The 23,179-nt window shown below is 41.3% G+C and overlaps 1 pseudogene across 1 annotated transcript; it reads left to right on the forward strand.

Moving 5' to 3' along the window:
* The first annotated feature begins 14,984 nt into the window (after positions 1 to 14,984).
* Positions 14,985 to 15,533, forward strand: LOC307095507 (ferritin heavy chain-like; annotated as a pseudogene). The gene has a single exon. The product of its transcript is annotated as a ferritin heavy chain-like (transcript).
* Positions 15,534 to 23,179: the final 7,646 nt, after the last annotated feature.

The following is a 23,179-nucleotide window of genomic DNA, read 5'->3' on the forward strand; positions in this document are numbered from 1 at the left end:
CTCTCCCTTCCTCTCTGTAAAAAATCAATAAAATTAAAAAAAAGAAGAAGGAACTTTAAAAAAAAATAAAATGACTAACATATTTGGCCAGCCTGTGTTGCTCAGTGGTTGAGCATCGACCTATGAACCAGGAGGTCACAGTTCAATTCCTGGTCAGGGCACATGCCTGCGTTGTGGGCTCGATCCCCAGTAGGGGGTGTGTAGAGGCAGTTAATCAATGATTCTCTCTCATCATTGATGTTTTTCTCTCTCTCTTTCCCTCTCCCTTACTCTCTGAAATCAACAATAGTATATTTTAAAAATAAATAAAATGACTGACAGTTTTGATGATTTGGGAGAGAAAATATTAAAAGAAGAAAAAATAATATATATGACTTTTTAAAATCTAAAATTATGAAAAAATGATTTTTCCCCACCAGAGAAGGAAAAAATAGTTTATAGCATATAGATAAAAATATCAACTGTAGCCCTAGCTGGTTTGGCTCAGTGGATAGAGCGTCAGCCTGTGGAGTGAAGGGTCCTGGGTTTGATTCTGATCAAAGGAATATGCTCTGGTTGCAGGCTCGATCCACAGTGAGGTGCATGTAGGAGGCAGCCTATCAATGATTCTCTTTCATAATTGATGTTTCTAAATCTCTCTCCCTCTCTGAAATAAATCAAAATATTTTTAAATATAAACTGTATTATCCCTTTCATACAGTCTAGAAATTCCTTCAATGACCATTTTATTTTAAAATATTTAATGAACTCGTCATAATTTGCCACCAACCACAATGTTTGAACACTTAAGTGTGAGATGAATGTCCCACTTGTTTGTTTTCCCAACCTAGAAGCTCACTCTTCCTGCCTTCCTTGAAGCTGAGGTATAAACACCTCAGCCAATGAACAGACTCAGCCATTGAGAGGCACTCAGTGAGATTTCAGTTTAAAAGAGACAAATGTGAGGAAGCAGACACAGTGGTGACCATTCTTGGAAGAGGTGATGGCAGAGGGAATGGCCTTCAGGGACAATGCTGGCAGCAGTTCAATATCCACTGCCCAAGGTCAATGGAGCAATTTGTGCTGTCTGCACCCAGCTGTCTGCAACGGTAGAGCTCTTTCTGGAGCCATCCTGAAGCACCATTTGAGTGTTGTTCCTGCCTATATATCTTTTAATATATATATTTATTGACTTCAGAGAGGAAGGGAGAGGGAGAGAGAGATAGAAACATCAATGATGAGAGAGAATCATTGATTGGCAGCCTCCTGCACACCCTCTATTGGGGATCTAGCCTGCAGCCCAGGCACTTGCCCTTGACTGGAATCGAAACCGGGATCCTTCAGTTGGCAGGCCCATGCTCTATCCACTGAGCCAAACCAGCTAGGGCTCTACCTATATATCTTTAAGGCTGGGTCTCTGTTCCTCTCAGAGGGTCTATTGAGACTTCTCATAGTTATTAGATTGTTTTCTGCTTAACTAACTATAGTGAATTCTAATGTTTGCAACCAAGAAATCTAACTGATATGAATCCCTTTTAAAATAGAACAGCTATAAAAACCCTTTGTACAGGGATTTATCCACAGAAAGCCTTTCTAAAATTGTTGCAATTTTACTTAATCCAGAGTCTGAAAAGAATAGCACCCCAGGGAAACTCTTTGCAATTCAGTAGTTTACTGAATAATTGAGAAATTAAAAGGCCTACAAATCATACTCTAGGATAAAATAAAAGGAATACTAAATTTTGTTTGAGTCAATGTAGGAAAATCTATTTTTTAAAATAATCACATATAGTCCAGTGGGAGTAAGTGGTAGAGGTATATATAAAAGTGGAATCATAAATTGTTGAAACTTGCTGAATCTGGGTGATGGGTATTCTATGTGTTGAAAATTTTATTAAAAAGTTTAAATTTAAAAAATCATAAATTAGTGTTAACATTATTGGGGAAAATACATGTTTCTCTATTTATCTTTAAAATGAAGAAGCGAAGCCAGTCTAAACATTGTTCAGAAATTTGGATATTAGTGTTTGCCAAGCAAGGGAACTAAGTGAGAAAAAAAATTGTAAAAATAAGAGATAAGAAAAGTCTTATAAAATGGATGTTTCCAATTTTTAGGCCATTTAAATTTAAAAAAATTTTTCAATTACAGTTTACATTCAATATTATTTCATATTAGTTTCAGGTATCCAGCATAATGATTAGACAATCATATACTTTACAAAGTGTTCCCCCTGATATTTCCAGTACCCAACTGACACCATACATACTAGTAGTTATTACAGTATATTTCCTATGCTGCACTTTACATCCCCATGACTATTTTGTAATTACCAATCTGTACTTCTCAGTTCCCTCACCTCTTTCATCCAGTCCCCTGATCCCTTCCCCTCTGGCAATTTTGGCCTCTGTTTCTCAGAAATAACTCAACCAATCATCCGTAAATATTTTTATTAGTGCCTGCTACATGTTGGCATTGTTCTATGTAGTTGGGATATATCAGAAAATAAAATAAAGATTCTTGCACTTACCTAAAGTTTTTCCTATATGTATTACATAAAGTCTTAATCAAAACTTTAGATATATATATATATCCAATCCATAAGCCAAATTATCTAAATTTTACATTTTAAAAATGTTACCTTTTTCTATGGTTTGGAACCATAAGGTTTCATAGTTAGATTTCATAAAGTACTACTCCTCGCTTTATTATAATTGGTATAATACTTTGCTTTTGAAGAGCCTTTTATAAGTTACAACATGCCTTCCCGAGACCCAGAGAGGATTAAGGACTTGCCAAGCTTATACTGCTTGAACAAAGATCTCCCAGTTGGCACATTGGTCCTGTCTGCTAAACCAAACTTTGCTTGCTGAAGTGGCTGACTGGGTAGAGTTTAACCTGAAAATCCCACTATTTATATATACCTCCTGGGCCCGTCTCTTCTCTAGACTTCATTGTTCTCTGTCCCTCTTCTTAACTCCTCCCTCATTGGCTCTAACCCAATCCCACAATTGACTAAGATATGCCTTTCTCTATGGTACTGACATCCCTCATATGCTGCCATTCCTTAACCGTTGTTCAGCTTGGCTGTCCCAGTTCAGAGCCTTTAATCCTCCTTGATAATATCCTCTCTTCATTACTCTAAGTAACTTGTCAAAGCATTTTGTTCATCTTTCAGTTATCTACATATTTCCAATGTCTAAGTACCAAAAAGGAACAAAGAATGGGGACCCCAGGCCTGACAGTCCTACTGTTGTATTGATGACTTTGAGATTCTCTCCCCCTTCTTAGCTCCATTGAGTATGCCCCCATGTCATACAGCCACAAAGGGCATTCTTTATTCTGTGTTCACTGTGTTATACATACTCATGAGTATATGTTCATCACATTATTAGTGTCTACGGTCTTTTAGAAAATATTTGAGGTTCAGGTCACATCAAAAGTGTTTCCAACAACTGAGTTGTCACAATCTATCTAATCAGTTACTATTTAACCACCTGATCTTTCTCTTCCTTCCTCCCTTCCTCCCTCCCCACCACCCATCTGAAGTGTTCAGGCTATCTATTGCTGTGAAACAAACCACAGCAAAACATGGTAGCTTAATGCCTGACCAGTGTGGTTCAGTGGTTGAATACTGACCTATGAACCAGGAGGTCATGGGTTAAATTCCTGGTCAGGGCATATGCCTGGGTTGTGGGCTCAATCCCCAATGGGGTGCATGCAGGAGGCAGCCAATCAATGATTCTCTTTCATCATTGATGTTTCTATCTCTCCGTCTCTCTTCCTCTCTGAAATCAATAAAATATATATTTTTTAAAATAGCTTAAAACTATTTATTATTATCTCTCATGATCCTGTTCTTTGACTGAGCTCAGCTACATAGTTTTCAGTTCTCACAGGTGGTTGCAGTCAGATGACACCAGGAGTCATCTGAAGGTTCAACTAGGCTGGATGTCCAAATGGCTTCTTTAGTCACAAGTCTAGCTCATCAGCTGGGAAGCCTGAAACAGCTACGGGCTTGCTGGGCCTTTCTTTCTCCACACAGCCTCTTTAGGTGGCACCTTGAGTTTCTCAAACTATAGCGGTGTCAGGGTAGTCAGACTTTTAGCACAGCAGCTGGTTTAACCCAGAGCAAGTGTTCCAAGAGACCCAAGGTTTCCTTTGACTTCAAAAGGGAGGGACTACATAAAGCTGTGAATACCAGGAGGTGTGGTTCATTGGTATCTTTGGTGACTAGCTACCACATGAAGGGAAGTGGAATCTGCAGCTAAAAGTCAAGTTGGCTGTTAGTCCACCTGGCTGGCACGACTCTATTTTTTAAACAGATATAATTGTCTAAAATACAGCCCTCATTTATTTATTTTTTTATTTTTTGGTTAAGCATAGTAGACCCAGAGTTCCTTTTAATTAAGCCAAAAAGAAAAAAAACACCTTTGAACTTTGATGACTTGTATCTCTTTAAACTGTATTTAATCTCCTATTTATTGGAGCATGTGATAATAGCTCAGACTTTGTTCCGTCAATAGCTGGAGGCAGACTAGCCAGCATTCTAGAGCTCACAAGCCCGAACAGGTGAGCCCATGTTGCTTGGTTCACCTTGGTAGGAGTGATGAAAGACTGCCTAACTCTGGGCTGGTCAACTCCCTGCTCCCTTTCACACACACACACAGGCTCACCCACAGCCTGAAACATACCCTGCATCTTTTTAGAAATGGTGTACTGCACACATACAGAGACATCCAAAGGCTTTTCTTCCCGGTGAGAGAGACATTTTTGTGAAGTCCTTGGCAGCGTGCTGGCTGGCAGAGTCATCTGGCTGGCACACTCCTCCCGCATGGAGTTATGGCACTGCCACCTCTACTCTAGAGTTTCGAAATTTCAATTCGCACACCCTGTAAGATGTGAGTCACTCAGCTTGCAAAGTAGGAGGAGGAGGAGGAGGAGTTGGCCATCTGCTAGTCATGAACAGATGACAAATACCCTGCACTTTGAATTTCCATCCTCATTTCACAATATTTAAGTAAACATATTTTGTAACCAGTTGTGTTTTTTTTTTCAGAGTTCCTTAGTGCTTAAGGTGGATTTTTAAATATTTTTAATATAAAAGCTACCTTCTCTTCACTAAACAATTAAATTATCAAAGTGATACTGAAGGCAACCACCACAAAGTGCTGTCTGTTGTATGACCAGAGCAAAAAGAATACACATGAGAACCAAACGTTTAAGCCCCAAGTCATTTCAGAGCCACTGGGCTGTTTCCAGAGCTGTGAGCTCCACCGTGCACAGCTCCACGCTGACCTCTACTGTCTGCCTGCAGGAATCCCCCACATACCTACTGTCAGAGACAAAGTTTCCAAATGGCATCTATTTCACATTTTCTGTGTGCTATGTTATGGGGAGGAAGGAAACGGAAAAAGTAAATGATAGATGCTCTACCCTTAAATTCTAAGAGACAGATTCCATCCATAAAATAACTGGGACCTAATGCAAGATCTAATTTTCTGTTAACTTCAAGCTGTGCGACATGGCTCAAAGTGAAACTTAATCGTTTCTTCCAACCTTTATCTGAAAAAGCTAACAATAACAACCAAAAAGTAGTAAAATAAAAATAGAAAATTAGGACTAGGGAAAAAATGGAATGACATAAAAGTACAATGTCTGAAGGAGATTCAAATGTGGCTCTGAGCATCTTAAAAGCTAGAAGGGGAAGGGGGGGGTGAAGTAGGATGGATTGCGTAGACCTTGCTATCACGAAGAATCATTTTTCTTGGTGTTAAATTCAGAATGAAACTCCCACGGGGGCTTAGTGGCATATCGAGGTGGTACAAAGGCTGGCTTGCTCCTTAGAATCTGAACTGCTGCTGCAGGAACAAACTTAGTAGGGCTGTTTCTTTAACTTTTCTGAGAGAAAAAGGGTGTGCCTTTGAGAAAATGAAATACATCCTGCTGACAAGCAGAGAAAGTGAGAAACGGACCTGCTGACAGCCAGACCATGATGTCCTCCACTAACATAAACAATGCTGGGACAGGCCACTCGATGATCATATTTGGAACAAGATAAAGATAAAGCCACCGGCGATCACAAAAATGACTAAACATCCTCCTTCTCTGACTAACATGAGTTCTTTTACCAATGACAACTCCAGCCTTGTTTGTTCTATCTGAAAAGTATTCAGATGCTAAAACACTGAATTGCCCTTCCTTCTTGAAAGCTCCAGTCCAGAATGGCCCATGCTTCCCTAATCCCCCCTGGGAATCACTTGGAGTAAACCCAACCCCAATTAGAGGTCCCTGCCTGAACCCCCTTTCTAAGACACTCTGGATTCCTCGGCTACATGTTCTCTTTTGCTGCAACTAGCTTAACAATGACTAGTGTGTTCCTGAAGGTCTGTGGTTGTTGGGTTTCATAGCATGAAGCAACTACACAGTGAAGGTGATTCTAAGAGGGCACAAATGAATATGAACTAATATGACCAGGTCATACTTCCATTCTCTGTCCTGTAAAATAACAGAGTATAGAGTGTCTAGTGGAGGAGAGGAATGACTTTTCCCTTAGACAACCTCCTCTCAATGTTCCTTTGCTTGTCCAGGCTTTCAATATGAGATCACTTGCAGATAGTTGAAGATCATACTCTCTCTGGAGATCTGGGAGAATGAGCTGGTATTCTTGTCATGGTTGAGAGCAGGTCCATGTGCTTTGGGTAAACCCTGATGAAAGCTGACCAATAAGAATATTTTTCCATTGTAGCAGATACTGTCATTTTTATGCCTGGATCCCTTCTACTTTTTCTATGAACTCTTCTCCCAGATTCAGTGTTCTTTGGATCCTAATAGTTCATACCAAACCTGAAAGTTATCCCTCAGATCCAGAGACCTAGAAACACCTGGGAGTTTACATTCACCTGCATCCTCCACCCCAAGGCTCTGGCCAATGACTGGCGGTAATGGGAAAACTCAACTCCCTTCAAGTTGCATGAACTCTCAGGAATAATTTCTGCTCCAGAACTCCTGTGGGATCAGGATGGGGCTGGGACTTGGCTTTGCTTAGCTTCTTTTCTATCTATGTCTTACTGGTCTACCTAGGAACATTTTTCTTAATAAATCCTTTGCACTGAATCCTCATCTCGGGAGCTTCTTTTGCAGAACTCAACCTATAACACTCATCTAGCTCTCACTATATTCCTACAATGTAGAAATTATATCATAATTTTTCAGATGAAGAAAGAAAGCCTCAGAGAAGTTACGAGACCAGCCCAAAATTATACAGCTGGTTGGCAGTGGGCTAGACCTAAAATCCTCATCTCCATGATCTATAAGATCAGGGTGCCCCTTTTTCACTATGCCTCACTGTCTCCTTTGGGGCCTTGTGCCTCATCTTATTTCCTGCACACAGAAGAAAGGTTATTCTGATACATAGGGCAGGAAGCAAAGACCCAACTGTCCCCTGCCAAATATCTGATGTGTAATTGCATGTTTATTCTGCCATCTGGGGCATTGTTTTCTGTCCACAGTATGCAGACATCCCGCCTCCAAAATTTCTGGACAAATAAACCCCTAATGTTTGTTCCTCCCTCCCCAACAATCTACCACCTCTCACGGCCTTTATGAGACAGTTATCAAAGTCACAACCCCAGGAGAGTGCATGACTTCTGTCCACTGTATTACATAGAAATGTCACTAATATATTATTATAAGTCAACTATAATATAAAAATAAATAATAAAATAAATCTTAGAAGATAAAAAGAAAATGTCCTATGGCCAAAAATATAAAACCTAACTTGGAAATATGTGCAAAGGAACTCCAATTGCCCTCCAGAAGCAACAGGAGCAACCCCTTTGCCCTAGGACTCTTTTCCCCCAGGAGTCCTTGGCTGGATCTCAAAGGACTGAAGCTAAGCACAGGTGGAGCTTTCTGTAAAACACAAAACCAAACCCAGCCCTCCAGTCACTCTTCAACCAGCCCTCTTCAAATTCATCAGCCCTCCCACCTCTTCTGTTTTGCTCTGAAAGTAAAAGGCTGACCACTGTATTTAGATCTCCGTTCCATGATTTAGTCTCAGCCTTGACAGACAAAGGACATTCATGGCTAAGCAGTCTCTAATCCTATCTGTTACCTTTATCACTCTCTGAAAATTGAAAATAGAAGAAGCTGCCCAACCAGCATGGCTCAGTGGTTGAGTGTCGACCTATGAAGCAGGAGGTCACGCCTTGATTCCCCGTCAGGGCACATGCCCGGGTTGTGGGCTCGATCCCCGGTGGGTGATGTGTAGGAGGCAGCCGATCCATGATTCTCTCTCATCCTTGATGTTTCTATCTCTCTCTCCCTCTCCCTTCCTCCCTGAAATCAATAAAAATATATCTTTTTAGAAAGAAAATAGAAGCTTGTGGAGAAAATGAATCATTTCTAATGTAGACAGGAAGGTTAGGTGGCACAGGATTAGGGGGCTATTTTGGATTAGACACACATACACACAGAGACATGCTGAAAAGAGCAACCTAAGTGTCCATCAGTAGACAGTTGGGTAAAGAAGATGTGGTACATATATACAATGGAATATTTCTCAGCCATAAATAAAATGAAATCTTACCATTTGTGACAGCATGGGTGGACCTAGAAGGTATTATGCTAAGTGAAATAAGTCGGACAAAGATAATACCATATTGTTTAACTTATATGTGGAATCTTAAACACACACACACACACACACACACACACACACACACACACACACAATAAACAGATAAAACAGAAAGAGACTCATGGATACATAGAACAGACTGGTTGCCAGAGGAGGGCGTGGGAGGATTAATGAAAGAAGTACAAAGTGGTAGTTACTACATAATCATGGGGATGTAAACTACAGCAGAGGGAATATAGTCAGTAACATTGTAATAACTATATATGGTGCCAGGTGGGTACTAGATTTATCAGGGGATCACTTTGTAAATTATTTAATTTTCTAACCACTCTGCTGTACTCCTGAAACTAACATAATAATGTCAACTCTAATTGAAAACCAAAAGAATAAAATAAATGAGCACCTATAACACAAAAGAAACAATTCATGCCTTAAATGATTATTAACAATTTTATCTCATAAGCTTATCTTTTTATCTATATATTTTAATTAATGAATTTTTATTAAAATTGAAAAATAAATAAATAAAAGATGCCTTCCAACTGCTCGCCTTCACCATGGCCCCCTCAAACCAGCCCTGGTCATTTAACTTGCATCTCCCTACCTTACCCAGCACTCAGAGTTACTGCCCAGGGATTGCCCTCCACCCTGGAACTGCTTTACTTGAACTGTTTCTGTCCTTGAACTTTCCATCATATGCAGCCCCATAAAATAATGGCTAATTGCTAAATGAGGCCCTGCATTGAAAATTGGGACCTCTAGAGATGCCATCACTATATCTCAAGGGATAACTAGATAGATTTCTGCTGTCCCTTGCAGGTCGCTGGTGTCCAAGTTTCAGGCCCTGTTCATATACAGACCCGTTTGTTCCCTGCGGACAGAGACTAGGCCAAACTTTGGTATCTTTTGTGATTTGTTTTCAGTTAGTTTCTCCTAAGGCTGGGCTTACAGTGAGTATCTTCCTTCCTAATACTCTAGGGCAGTGGTCGGCAAACTCATTAGTCAACAGAGCAGCAAACCGCGGCTCTAGGGTATAGTGAATGGCATGACATTGGTTGGTCATTTGTCTTTCTTATAAAGATAGAAGTTGCATTTCATATGTAGTAGTCAGAGAATGAACTGGTTACTCTTTCTATTCCAGCTATTACAGCTGGTGGTAAAAGAAGGTTCCTTTCCATCATACTCAGCTTTGAATCTTGTCTCAAACACTAGCTACCTAAGTGACTTCAATTCTATAAGCTTCAGTTTCTTCATCCATTAAAATATCCACATTATTGGATGAGTGAGGATTAAATAAGTCCCTGCTACACAGTAGGTACTCAATAAATATTTGTTCTATCCTCAACCTTTAATGCCATGCTTTTTAAAACATATGTTTTTATTGATTCCAGAGAGAAAGGGAGAGGGAGAAAGAGATGGAAACATCAGTGATGAGAGAGCATCACTGATCGGCTGCCTCCTGCATGCCCCACACTGGGGATCGAGCCCACAATCCCAGGCATGTGCCCTGACTGGAATCAAACCATGACCTCCTGGTTCATAGGTTGATGCTCACCTACTGAGCCATGTTGGCCGGGCTTTGCCATACTTGTTGACATTCCATAATGCTTGATACATAAGCAATCTAGGAATGGCTATGAAGGTTTTCTGGACACTCACCAAAGTCATGCCACATGAGCAGTATGCCAGCCTGCTTCTAAAAGAGAATGTGCCTACCTTGTCCTCAAGAACGTGACTACTGTTCTGCTCCCCAATGAAGCCAATGCCCAGAACTAGAGACAGGAACCAGGATATTTCTCCACTCTGATTTCCAGGTAAGGTGAACAACCCCAGGACTAATTAGGTGGAGCCAAGGAAGAGGTCTTTGGAATTCACCTGCCGAAGATTCATGTTGGAAAAGAAAGGCCTGTTTCCGTAATAGCTTCTGCTTTATAAACGCCTTTTCAAATGCCTGCCATTTGACTGAGGAAAACCTTTCAACTTCCAGTTTCTTCTTCAGGCTCTGACCTCTCACCTACTTCGAATGATTCACTCCTGCTATTCATTGCCCAGGAATGTTGGCTTTGGCAAAGAACCGCAAGTCTCTTAAAATAAACACAACTGGGCTTTCATCTCCCAGGGATCGCTGCTGGCTGAACATTTCAAACACTGTACAGCAGGATATGTTAAATTAAAATCATAATCTCCCAAGTGAAATCCAGGGCCTACTTAAGCCACACGAGAATTACTCATGCATTTACTTCCAATGAAGTGTATGAGTAAGACCTCCAGCCATTAAGTCCCACAGGTAATGGTCTCATCCCTTCTCCATTATCCTAACCCACAGTAAATTAAACCCATCCAGAAAAATGTCATTTGGGAAGGAAGAAGTCCATGTCAATACCCCTATAATTTATAGGTCCTGGAGAGGTGATTTTGAAATACCTTGTCAGTTCTTTTAAGCACATTTCAAATTTTAACTTAAATCTCACTAAGTCAATATAGTCAATCCATGTGGATTAACAATATCTTCAGCATTATGTTAAATGTTTGGAGTAGTTCAAAGAAATATATGACACTGAGCCTTCAGAAGCTCAAAGTCTTCTGGTCGCTCAATATGATTAAAATAGTAAAAGAGGCTAGATACAGATAGTGGGGAAGTGGAGGGAGCAAAGGCTTTTCTCCAAGTGAAGTCCAGGGGCCTGACTTTCCCCAGCTGTGTGACTGACTTATATAATATCTCATTTCCTCAACTACAAATGAAAGATTTTATACTAACCTTACTGATCTGACAGAGTGGTGCTAATCCTACATAATAAAAGGGTAATATGCAAATCGACCAAACGGTGGAATGACGGGTTGCTATGACGAGCACTGACCACCAGGGACACAGGAGCTGCCCCCTGGTGGTCAGTGCACTCCCACAGGGGGAGCACCACTCAGCCACAAGCCGGACTGATGGTTGGTGAGCACAGCAGTGGTGACTGGAGCCTCTCCCGCCTCCACGGCAGCACTAAGGATGTCTGACATCCCCAGAGGGCTCCCGGACTGCTAAAGGGCACAGGCCAGGCTGAGGGGACAAATGTGCATTGGGCCTCTAGTGATTAAATAAGATAAAGGAGATAAAAGAGCAATATACAATACCACCTGTAATGGACTGTGATACAAAAGGGGAAAAACTTAAGAAATAAGTCCAAAAAGACTATTTGTCTTCTGGGGTTGCCTTTGAACAGATAAGCTACCAGGATGTAAACTTTTTAAGTACCAAGACCATTTCTTTTTTGTTTTAAATATAGCTCATACCCAGCCACTGGGGCTCGGTGGTTGAGCATCAACCTATAAACCAGCAGGTCCCAGGTTCAATTCCAGTCAAGGGCACATGCCTGGGTTGCGGGCTCGATCCCCAGTGGAGAGCGTGCAGGAGGCAGCCGATCAATTATTCTCTCTCATCATTGATGTTCCTATCTCTCTCTCCCTCTCCTTTCCTCTCTGAAATCAATAAAAATATATTTTTAATAAAATAAATATAGCTCGCACCTTGCTTAATATCTTGCACTTAGCAAGTGTTTGACTTTTTGGTTGTTGAATGAATGAATGAATTCTGAAGTACAGTTAGATTTGATTTGTTTATAGCATAGTAAGTAGTAACAAGAGAGGCCTTACCATTCAGGCCTCCCAAAGTTTCCTTCTCATTTATATTACCGAGAGAATTAAAAAGAGCTAAAATGCTGATGCCTTTAGAAGAGCTTTCGCCTTGTCCACTTTTTTTTGTACCGGGCATGTCCAGTACATAGTCACAGAAAAGACTTTTCTTTAACCCCCCAAAACCCCAATGGGAAGAGATTATGAAAGGTCCTTTGTGCTTCAGTTTAGCACAATGGTTGAAACAAGACAGAAAATGCAGCAGGCTTCAAGTAGCTGAAGATATTCATCCCTCGGTACACACACTAGATGAAAGTGTACTTTCAGTCTACAAAGACACTCATGGCCCAGCTCATGGGCATATGCCGGGGCAAGCCGGGGAGAGAGGGGCATGTGCTCATCATGTATGAGATTCATTATCTTTTTTTAAAAAAAACATATTTTTATTGATTTCAGAGAGGAAGGGAAAGGGAAAGAGAGATAGAAACATCAATGATGAGAGAGAACCATTGATCAGCTGCCTCCTGCATGCCCCCCACTGGGGATGTGCCTGCAACCAAGGTACGTGCCCTTCACCTGAATTGAACCCGGGACCCTTCAGTCCACAGACCCACGCTCTACCCACTGAACCAAACCGGCTAGGGTGAGATTCATTATCTTAAGAAAGCAGCAATAACAACATCAAAATGCTCATAGGGTTAAAACTGCTATTTTTCCTTCTTCTAAATGGAATGTGCTCATATTTCCTCTGGGCTATTATAAAGGGAAACAGACACACACTATTTAGGAAATGACAGGCTTTAGAGAAACAGGAAACATAAAATACCTTAGAACTGAATGATTTTCCTATAAGGAAGCATTACCTTCACAAATGAAACGCAAAGCAGCAAGACCTGTCCCCAGAGACTGGAAAACTAAAATGTAGGTCCCCTTAGGGTGACCTTGTGCTATGATCACCTTGCCAAATGAAAGAGCTCACAGCACAGGCAAATGTTTGTGAGGCACATTGTGGTAAGAACAGAAGTTCAGAGAATCCTGTTGATTTTTCCCACTTCCCTACTTATGCACATCTTGCACCTGCCTCTGTACATATGGGGTTTATATTGCTCTTGTTTATTGGGTTTGGAGACTTATGCCCCTGTATGTGTTTTTTCCCATTTCTGCAATGAGGCTGTAAGATCAGTGTTTTTGTTCTCCTTCCTCTGAATTTCCACTGTACTGTTCTACACCTAATACTAGTCACAAATGTACTGTAAGACCCATAGGAATCATCGTATCAGTCAGGATCCCAGTAGGAAACAGAATCCAACCCATAAGAATCAAATAAAGAGACTTTAATGAAGGGACTATCTACTGGGTTATGAGAACAAATAAGGGGTGTTGAGGCACCCAGAGATTAGCATGGCAAGGAACCCTTACCATCTGTAGGCCTGAGGAGAATATGGGAAATATATAGAACCCTGTGGGAGCTGGCATATGGAGGAGAGGGCATCCAGTAGGAGCTGTAGTCTCAGAAGATCTCAGCTACTGTCAGAGAAGAGAGGGAGCAAAAGGAATACCTCTACTTGTTCTCCTTGTGTTTTCCTATCTCATGTCTGCTCCTCTCACTGACCAAACCCAACCAGAGAGTGGGGTAAGGGAGGCTAACCATGCAGGGCAGAGACGGGTAGAGAATGGAATGAGGTAGGAAAGAGGAGTGGTAACAGACAATAACCCTTACACCAGTAAAGACTTCAGGGCTTTCTGTGCTCAGCCATGCCCACCACAATGTTTGAGTGTAGTAGGGCTCAAGATGTATTCTAGAGCAGTCATTAAAATAAAGCAAGAGAAGAGAGAAAATCCATGGAATACTGGCATCTGCGTGCTCTTTGTTATTGCTTTTCATCTTCTGTGCCAGTCTTTGTTTTCCTAACTCTTCTTTCCTCATCTAGAACTGTTCTTTGATATTTGTACTAATCCCAGCCTCCCTCCCTCACTGAGAAAGAGCCAAGGACAGGTTGGTCAACTTTCCAGACCTCGGTTTTGTCTCTAAAAAATGCTGGGCATGGACCAGATGCCCCCGTTTTCTTCCTAATGTAAAATAAAGCAAAAAATAAAGATCAGCCAGTCCTTGCGGCTAACATTGTTAAAGGAAGACAAAGAAGAAAATGGAGATGGGGAGATAAAAATTATTAATGTTGAAAGGGACAGAAGAATAAACAGAGATAGCTAAAGTGATTTTGGGAACTGTGGATTTTTATGGAGCTTTTAAATCTCTGATAACACTCAGTGAAACTGGTCTGGATGTGTATGTGTCAGGGGAGGGAGTGCTCAAAAGCAAATTCAAGCCATTAAATTTCAACTCTACTTTTCCCAGGAGTACAGAATTTCTCCTGAAGCTGTGAAACCTTCAAAATTGCATGAGATCAGCTATAGTTTACTGAAGATTTTCTATTCATTACCGATCAGCCATTGGCCAAAAGAGTAAGACAGCCTTCGCATTTCAGAGAACCTGAATATCTGTTTCTTTTACAACTAATTAAGTGAAAGGGAAGCAGTGCAGCAATTCTTCTCTAGTACTCAAAAATAGAATTGGGGAAAAGGAGATTTAATCCCAATTATCTTAAATTTCTTTAAATCACAGTCTTCTCAGAGAGTCCCTGTGGTTTCCTGCTTCAACAGTGCTTGGAATAAACCCGGAGCTTGACCATCCCAGCCCGCTGCCCAGGCTAGCCTTCCACCTCTCCTTAGCTGCCTGCCATGACAATGACCGGGTCCATCTTGCAGGTGGGCCAGAACTACCACCAGGACTGAGAGGCTGCCATCGACCGCCAGATCCACCTGGAACTCTATGCTTCCTACGTCTACCGGCCCATGTCTTTCTACTTTGACTGTAATGATGTGGCTTTGAAGAACTTTGCCAAATATTTTCTTCACCAATCTCATGAGGAGAGGAAACATGCCGAGAAACTGATGAAGCTGCAGAACCAGTGAGGTGGCCGAATCTTCCTTCAGGATATCAAGAAACTAGGCTGTGATCTACTGGGAGAATGGGCTGAAGGCAATGGAATATGCATTACACTTGGGGGGAAAAATGTGAGTCGGTCACTACTGGACTTGTACAAACTGGCTGCTGACAAAAATGACCCTCATTTGTGTGACTTCATTGAGACTCACTACCTGAATGAGCAGGTGAAGTCCATCAAAGAATTGGGTGACCACGTAACAAACTTGCACAGGTTGGGGGCCCCTGAAACTGGCATGGCCGAGTATCTCTTTGACAAGCACACCCTGAGAGATAGCGATGAGAGCTAAGCCTTACGCTGGCTTCCCATAGCCATGGAGATGACTTCCCTGGTCACCAAAACAGTATGTGCATATGGGAGTCACCCCAATAAGTGTATTTGAAAAAATAAATTAATTAATCCCAAAGAAGGTAAATAAAAAGACAACAATGCTCAGATAGGGCAAATAGTAAATAGACTGCAAGATGGTAGATTAAAATATATACCACACTAACACTAATAAAAAGAAAGCTGGAGTGGCTACATTAATATTAGACAAAGCAGATTGCCAAACAAAACAAACGTATTACCAAGGATATAGAAAGCCATTTCATAATGATTAAGAAATCAATCAAGAGAACTTTACAACTTAAAAAATGTATGCACCTAAGAACAAACTTCAAAACACACGAAGTAAAACTAATAGTATTGCAAAAAGGAAAAGGCATATCCACAATCATAGTTCAAAGTTTTAAAAACACCCCTCTCAAATAATTGATAGAATAAGTAGGTAGGAAATCAACAAGAATATAGATTTAAACACTTTCAGCCATCTTGACCTAATTGAGAACACTCCACTCAGCAATAGAAAAATACACATTCTTTTTCAGGTACACATGGAATATTTACCAAGATAGACCATATTCTGAGCCACAAAACAAGCCTCAACAAACTTTAAAGGATTCAACTCATTAAAAGTATGTCCTCTGGTTCCTAAAGTGTTAACTAAAATTTTTATTGGTAGTTCATCTCATGATAAAATTGCGCACCATGTAATGAACCTAAAACAGTAATATTATAGTGCAAAAAATTAAAATATAAAAGCCATCAAGACTACATTATAAAATTTTCAAAAGCCTCCTAATATTTAAATCAAGAAAGGGGGGATAGTAGAAGAATATCATGTAAGGAAAAATATCCTGTAAGTAAATTACATCTAGAAAATTAATACTTTAGAAAATTAATTGTAAGGCTAAAAGCAAGACACCCATGAAAAACACACAAGGTGTCAAAACAAGCCAGAGGAAAATCATTTGGGCAAAAAATGAAATAGGATCCCAAGTCAAATTTATAGAAAATATTCCTTTATTAACTTTTGGTCGAGAATATGATTGTATATTTTCAGAAAACAACTCCGGGACCATGTGGATTCCAGCAACAGAGAGGAATCGACAGGACTACTCCAGCCATGAAGACAGAAGAGAAGTAGTCCAGAGATGGAAGACGCTGACGTCGCCTTGCCATACTAGCAGTCAGCAGCTGTGCATCGCTGCAGGTTGCCCAGGACCAAACCAGAGAGAGTCGGACCTGCATTACCACCATCCAGAACTGAAATGTCATTGTTGACATGTACACATAAGGAACTGTTTGACATTGAAGTTGGGTCTCAAAAGAACTGTTGGCCCAGAAAGAAACTCACTACAGACTGACTCATTTGCCTGTCAGCATAACCATTATCATTTTCGGTTCTTATAAGTGTATTTCTATTAGCACATGATCTCACTCACCTAGGGGAAATAATGAACAACATAGACTGATGAACAAGAACAGACCCAGAAACAAGGAGGCATGGATCAGACTGTCGGGCCTCAGAGGGAGGGTAGGGGAGGGTGGGGGTAAAGGGGAGAGATCAACCAAAGGACTTGTGTGCAAGCATATGAGCCTAACCAATGGTTAAGTTCAACAGGGGGGTGGGGGCATGCGTGGGGAGGGGTGTGGGATGGGAATGGGGGGATGAGGACAAATATGTGATACCTTAATCAATAAAGAAATTTTGAAAAAAAAGTATGTCCTCTGGCCCTAGCTGTTTGGGCTCAGTGGATAGAGTGCTGGCCTGCAGACTGAAGGGTCCCAGGTTTGATTTCTGTCAAGGGCACATGCCCAGGTTGAGGGCTTCATCCCCAGTGGGGGGTATGCAGGAGGCAGCTGATCAATGATTCTCTCTCATCATTGATGTTTCTATATCTCCCTCCCTCTCCCTTCCTCCCTGAAATCAATTTTTAAAAATAAAAAAAAAAATTTTTAAGTATGTCTTCTAACCACAGTGGAATTTCCTTTAAAATCAGTAATGAAAAGCTCTCTGGAAAATCCCTAAAATTTTGGAAACTGAATAACACACATCTGGATAACCCATGTTATCCAGGGTCAAAGAAGAAATTAAAAGAGAAAGTAAAAAGTATTTTGAACTGAATAAAAATAAAGGAACATCAGAATTTGTGAGATGTCAATTCAGCAGTAATTAGGGGGAAGTTTATAGCACTGAACACCAATATTAGAAAAGAAGAAAAGTCTCAAGTCAATTACCTTAGTTTTTAACCTTAAAAAATTGGGGGGGGGGAATTAAACAGAAGAAAGTAAATAATAGATATAAAAGAGGACATCAATGAAATAGGAAAAGAAAAATAATAAAATAAAAACAATGAAACCAAAGCCTATTCTTGAAATAGGTCAATATAATTGATTAAACTCTAGCCAGACTGACCAGGAAAAAAAGAAAGGAAACACAATTACCAATATCCAAAATGAAAGAGGGGATATCATGAGAGATTCTACAGATATTAAAAGGGTAATAAGAGAATTTATAAATAATTCTATTATATTCAACAACTTGGATGAAATTGAAAAATTAAAAGATATAAAGTATTGAAAACTCATTCAAGAAGAAATAGATAATGTGAAATTCCCTATATTTATAGAAAAGAAATTGGACTGATAGTTAAAAACTTTCTCACGCAGGAAACTCTAGGCCCAGATAGCTTTACTGGTGAAGTCTACCAAATAGTAATAAAACATTCTCTAGACCAATAAAAGGCTAAAGGAGTATATCACTACCAAACCAGCATTGCAGGAAATGTTAAAGGGAATGCTTTAAAAAGAAGTAGGTGGCCTGCAAGAGGCAGCTGATTGATGTTTATATCTCTCTCTACTTCTCCCTTCCTCTCTGAAATCAATAAAAATATATTTTTTAAAAAGAGAACATATAAAACTCAACACCAAAAAAAACAAACAATCTTTGTGTGTTTCTGGACAAAGGATGTGAATAGATACTTCTTCAAAGAGAACATGCAGATGGCCAATAAATATGAAAAGATGCTCAATGCCACTAATCATCAGAGAGATGGAAATTAAAAGCACAATGAGTTATCACCTCACACCTGCCAGAATAGCTATTATCAATAAATCAACAAACGACAACTGTTGGAGAGGATGTGGAGAAAAAGGAATCCTTGTGCACTGCTGGTGGGAATGCAGACTGGTGCAGCCACTGTGGAAGACAATATGGAGTTTCCTCAGAAATTAAAAATGGAACTGCCTTATGACCCAGCTATTCCACTTCTGGGAATTTATCCAAAGAAACCTGAAACAATAATTGGAAAGAATATATTCACCCTTATTCTCATTGCAGCCTTATTTACAATAGCCAAGCTTTTGAAGCAGCCAAAGTACTTTTCATTAGATGAGTGGATAAAAAAGCTGTTAAAAAAAAAAAAAGTAGTATCTCTTATCCTTTGAAACAACATGGAGGGACCTGGAAAGCATTATGCTAAGTGAAATAAGCCAGTCATAGAAAGTCAAGTATCACATGATCTCACTTATATGTGAAGAGGGTGGTAAAAGATTAACCAAAGAATTTATATGCATATATGCATAGCCTATTGACACAGACAATAGTTCGGTGAAGGCCTGGTACTTCAACCTATGGTAGATGAGTGACCTTCTAAGGATCTTTAAAACTCCATGCCTGTATGCAGTCAGTACCTGGATCAGGGTGAGCAAGAGGTGTGTCCCCACTGAAACACAGCTGCCACCAGATGTACCATGATACTGTCAGACTGAGGTAGGGACAGCCCCATCCTGCTTACCAAGGGATGCTGCAGGGGACACACACCCAATCCTGCTCTCCCCACACTCACCCACAGGCCCTTGCCGGGGACAGAGGGCTCCAGCTGGCAGGCTGAGGTGGTGAAGGGGCGGCCAAGTGTGGTTTGGGGTGCCAGGGGCAGGAGAGCAGACATATGAGAACCCTCCCCAAGTAGATGGAAGAGTGGGGAACTTCCCTGAGCTGAGGATCCAAGCTCCTTGCACATGCCCCATTGTCCCTTCACATATCGTTTATAAAACACAAACTAAAAAATAAAACCATTACAAATTTGCAGACAGTGGCCACATAGTATTGGACCCCATGCATGGGGCCCTTCTGAGCACGGGCTCTGTGCCACTGCATTGGTCACATGCCCATGAAGCCAGCCCTGAAATGGTAGGGTGAAGACAGACCAGATAAATGGCATACTATCCAGCCCCCACACTTCCTTTGGAATGGAGTGGGTCCCCTCAACCTTCAGAATCTGAACCTTGATTATTTCTCCAATCTTAACTCTACATGGTACCCCTGCCACAACTCATAAGTTATAGCCAAATTGCACTACTAGCAGCTGCTTAGAGCACAAGGTTCTCTCTCAAAAGCCCTTTGCTCTGCTTGTCTGGGATGCTTCCACCTTTGACCACCACCTCCCGCCCCCCTCCAACCCCGCCCCCCATGCCACTTCTTTCCCCTCACTAACTTCATCTTTCAGGTGAATACTCTAGATGTCTCAGGCTTTCTTTGGTGTTCCATGCCATACTACATTGTTGCTGACTGTGGAAATTAAATGTAACTGCTACCAGCCTGTTCTCACAATCCTATATAATACAGATGTAATATGCAAATAGTCGTTATGCTGTGAAGCGTAAGGACTGACCGCGTAACAACCGGATCACAGATCAGCAGGAGGGTGGGGCAGCAAGCTACAAGCGGGTGGCAGAGAGCTACAGGAGGGTGCAGGGCAGCAAGCTATGGGGGGGGGGCGGGGGAGCTACAGGAGGGCGGGGTAGCAGGCAGAGAGCTACTGGAGGGCGGCAGCGAGCTACTGGTGAGCTACTGGTGCACAGATTTGTGTGCAGGGCTACTAGTAGCTTATAAACTCCAAGAAGACAGAGATGGCATCTTGTTCACTACTATATCTGTGTTTTTTTATGTTTTTTGTTTTTTGTTTTTCAGAGAGAGGAAGGGAGAGGGAGAGAGAGAAACATCAATGATGAGAGAGAATCAGCAATCGGCTGCCTCCTGCATGCCCCACACTGGGCATGTGCCCTGACCATGAATCAAATCATGACCTCCTGATTCACAGGTTGATGCTCAACCACTGAGCAACACCAGCCGGGCTCCCTACGATATCTTTAGTGCTTGGCAGAGTATTGGCAAGAATAGGAAACAGTGATACTCATTAAATGGGTGACCAGTTCAAGGTGTAAGACCCTCAGTGTGCTGTTGTGAGAAAACCGTCTGTCCAAGTATCTTCTGACTAAACGCAATCATTTGTTCTCTGTCATGCACAACACCACTTCCTTTTTTGAGATTGTTTATGTATCTGTCCGAAAATGTTAAGACAGGAGTGTCTTCGGATGGGTGTTGTGCTATCACCACAGCCTCTTATTTCTTCAGTTGAATTTATATCTTAAAATTTTAAAAGAATATCCTGTCTCGCAGCCTTCATTTGCTTCAAAGGTATTATGAGAACTGCAGGTGGTGGTGACCCCAGAATTATGATCCTGAAAGGCCCACGGATGATCAGTGCAGGATTCTGCAAACCTGGCTGTGCACAGGTCGAGGTTCTCTGGGCCAGTCAGCAGATGCTTAAAGGCTTTCGGCTTAGAAACTCTTTAAATATAAAAATAAATAAAATGGACTTTAGTTATATCTGCTCCAGCTGAGCACTCAGACATAAAAACCTTTCATTTTCTGAGAATCCTAGAGAGGCCACTTGGGATGCACCTGATTTATTTTTCATTGGCTCCTAAGAAATAGATAAAAAATTCGGCAACTGAGCAGCACGTGGAGGGAAGGGGAGTCGGATGTCTTTGTGCCCCTTCCCTTCAGGTCTGGAAGTAGGGAGGGCGCTGCTTTGTGTTCTGAGGTCAGAATTCAGACCCCCAGCAAGAGCTGAAGCAGGCGGCAGTCCTCTGAGCTTCCTGCCATCCGGCATTCACACTGACTTGGCTTTGCAGCTAATGGTGAAAAGCTAGGTTAGATTTTTCAAATTGTGCCTGGTATGAATTTGCTTGGTGTCTGAAGGCTATTTTGAAACTATATTTAGGCTTCTGGTACCCCTGCAACTTTTTACTTTTAAAAAATATTTTAGCTTGTTTGGTGAGTATAACTTCTGAAATAATTCACTTCTTCTCTTTTTAGATAACAATGTAATTTTTACCCTGGAGGAATAATACATGTTATAGTTGGCCCGGCTGGTGTGGCTCAGTGGTTGAGCACTAACCTTTGAACCAGGAGGTCATGGTTCGATTCCCAGTCAGGGTGCATGCTCGGGTTGTGGGTTTGATCCCCAGTAGCGGGTGTGGAGGAGGCAGCCGATCAATGATTCTCTCTCATCATTGATATTCGTATCTCCCTCTCCCTTCCTCTCTGAAATCAATAAAAAAATTTTTAAACAAAAAACATGTTATAGTTGTTTGACTTGACCCAGATGAACATAACTACATGGACAGAGAAACATTTTGTAACTTCTATAGATTATTTTGTTTCTCTAATACTTGTTTATTATTCATGTTTTTAAATGTCTCTCCCTACCTGTAATACTAACTATGAGTCACTAACTGTACACATGTTTCTTTGAGAACATGAACACAAAGCCATTAAGAGCATATACAGTCTCTGCAGCCAGACTGCCTGGATTCAAGTGTGGACTCCATCTGGATCAGTAGCTGTGAGCCTCTGGGTCTCTCTGAGCCTTGGTTTTCTCATCTATAAGAAGGGGATAGTAATAATACCTACCTCACAGGGTCTCTGTGTAGTGCTATTACATGAGTCAATATGTTTATAAAGTACTTATAGCAGTACCTTACATATATTTAGCTCTATAGAACTATTAGATAGTAAACTCAATATCTCCTAATATATCACTGGAATGTTAATATTTGATCAAGACTCTCTCCATACACACACACACACACACACACACTAGAGGCCCAGCATACAAAATTATGTGCGGGTAGGGTCCCTAGGCCTGGCCTGCCATCAAGGCCATCTTCTGCCCACTTGCCAGTCCCCAGTCCCGCCCTGCTGCCACCCCCGGTTCGCCGTGATTCCCTCTCCTTGAATCTGGGCTGGCCTTACAATTTGCTTTGACATAAGACGTGGCAGAAGTGATGCTGTGTTAGTTCTGAGCCTAAGCCTTAAGAGGCTAGACAACTTCTCTTGGAACCCAGCCGCCATGTTGTGAGGAAGTCCAGGCTATCTTGCTAGAGAGAAAGAGACCATGTGGATATCCCTGGAGGGTGAGACTTCACGTGCAGAGAGAGGCCACGTGGAGAACAGAGGTGCTCCAGCCAAGCTCTCACTGGAATGTAACAATGTGAGTGACACTAACTGATATCATGTGGAGCAGTGGTTGTTTAAAGCTACTACATATGCAGCAATAGATATTTTGCTCCATTTTATAGATAGATATGGATTAGCAGTTTTCATGGGGGTGACTCTGTCCCCCTGCCAGTGGACTTTTGGCAAGATCTAAATACATTTTTGGTTGTCACAATTGAGAAGGGGGGCACGTCTCTATTGGCATCTAGTAGGCAGAGACGAAGAATGCTGCTGCTAAACATTCTACAATGCACAGGAAAGTCTGA

This window comes from Cnephaeus nilssonii (genome assembly GCF_951640355.1).
Source record: "Cnephaeus nilssonii genome assembly, chromosome: X".
In the NCBI taxonomy this organism is placed as follows: Eukaryota; Metazoa; Chordata; class Mammalia; order Chiroptera; family Vespertilionidae; genus Cnephaeus; species Cnephaeus nilssonii.